The sequence below is a fragment of the Pteropus vampyrus genome, unplaced genomic scaffold (assembly GCF_000151845.1).
Source record: "Pteropus vampyrus isolate Shadow unplaced genomic scaffold, Pvam_2.0 Scaffold316, whole genome shotgun sequence".
Classification (NCBI taxonomy): Eukaryota; Metazoa; Chordata; class Mammalia; order Chiroptera; family Pteropodidae; genus Pteropus; species Pteropus vampyrus.
In genome coordinates this window covers 77168-79051 of record NW_011889097.1, presented here as the reverse complement: position 1 = coordinate 79051, position 1884 = coordinate 77168, and the positions used below count along the sequence as shown (strand labels likewise).

General features: G+C 48.1%; 1 protein-coding gene across 1 annotated transcript in view; it reads right to left on the bottom strand.

Moving 5' to 3' along the window:
* Positions 1-1884, bottom strand: part of NOS3 (nitric oxide synthase 3) — a 17006-nt gene that overhangs the window by 7688 nt on the left and 7434 nt on the right. The gene's annotated exons all lie outside the window — the stretch shown is intronic.

The window sequence follows — 1884 nt, the reverse complement described above, 5'->3', positions numbered from 1 at the left end:
CACGGGACCTCCTCCCAGGTCCGCCTGCTAAGACCAGCCTCATTCTTTTGAATGGCTACCCAGCACCCCATCATACTGAGAACATCTGGGTGGTCCAGGCCCAAGGCTCAGATACCCGTGCATGCCGGCACCCTCATTGACATATTTCTGACCCTCATTTACATATTCTGCACCCTCATTTACATATTTCTGCACCCTCATTTGCATATTTTGGTGGAACTGCTGAGTCAGTGGACTCAAAGCCTGATGGGATCCTGATGATCCTCCCAGCGTCAGGGCAGAGGAGCGCTCTTTCTGCACTGCCGTCAACACTCGGCGTTGTGGGTCCTTAACGCTTCAGTTTGATAGGTGGAAAACAGCGCCCGGCCTCCCCGCCCTGATCACTGACATCTTCCAGAAGGCTGAGGCACATCACGTGCCGCCTCGGAAACAGAACTACGCCGAAGCACCTTCACAGAAAAAACAAAACGTGGCCAGCCCACCACATCCAGCGTTAACTGCAGGTGTATTTGGATGGGGAGGTCTTTGGGGTCACCATAATTAGCATGTGCTACCTTAATTTTATTTTTCGCGCGTTTTTTCGAAGTGTAACGTACAGACAGAAAAGCACACATATCATAAATGTATAGCTTTCTAGACTTTCACAAACTGAACAGACCTGCGTCATCAGGGTCCCCTTAAGAAACATCACTGGCACCCTAGAAGTCACCTTCCTGCCTCCTCCTCACTACCGCCACCCTGGGGGGACCAACCCCTCTCCTGAGTAAAACCACGATTCGCTTTGCCTGTTTCTGAGCTTCATACGGAGTGATTCCCATGGTCTGTATTTTTTTGTATCTGGCTTCCTTACACTCTAAATTGTGGTTGAGACTCATCCATATTGCTGCGTGGTTGTAATTCGTTCACCCTCATTGCTGTATCGTGTTTGAATATGCCACAATTTTAAAATCCAGTCTACTGTCGATAAGTTATTTGAGTTGTTTCCAGTGGGGTATTATGAACAATGCTGCTATAAATATTCTATTTCGTGTCTTTAGTGCATATACACCATTTCCTGTGGTGTATATTCCTGGGTTTGCTCCATTTTAAAAATTTGAGGTAAACTTTACGTGCGTTGAAATACACAGAATTTAAGGATGCAGTTCAATCCGTTTGGCTCTTCAGCAGTTAAAAAAAAAATTTCAATGTACATCTAACCCGATGACCCAGCAATTCCACTCCTAAGTATTTTTCCAAGAGAAATGAAAACATAAGCCCACAAAAGCCTTGCACAAGAATGCTCATAACAGCTTTATGCATAATAGCCGAACACTGGAACCGGCCCAAGTGTGCGTCCACGGGAGAGTGGAGAAACACACCGGGTGTAGTCACACAGTGAGGCTGCTCCGCCTGGGACAGGAACACACTACCCCGTCACGCAACCGCGAGACGACCCTCGAAAGCGGGCTGAGCAAAAGGAGCCAGAAGACCGAATGCTCCCCTTCCTAGGACGCCCTAGAGCAGGCAAAGCTAACCCAGGTGACAAAGTCAGAATGGTGGCTGCTTCCGGTGGGGACACTGGCTGTGAAGAGGACTGATTGACAGGGGAAATTGGCAAGGGAACGCTCCAGGGCGACGGAGATGTTCTAGGTCTCGAAAGGGTTGTGGGTCACATGGATGTAAATATTTTTATGCTAAACAAAAGTGAGTGATTCTGTTTTTCTTTAAAAGGCAAATCAGATTGGGGACTGAGATGGGCAGCAAGGCCGGGGAGAAGGCTCATGTCGGGATTCTGCTCTGGGTGTTAAGAGGGCATTTCTCACCTGGAAGCAGGGACACATAAGGGCTCCAGACACGAATGGAGACAGAGCAGCTTGAAAGAGAATGGTTCACAATAAAAGACGA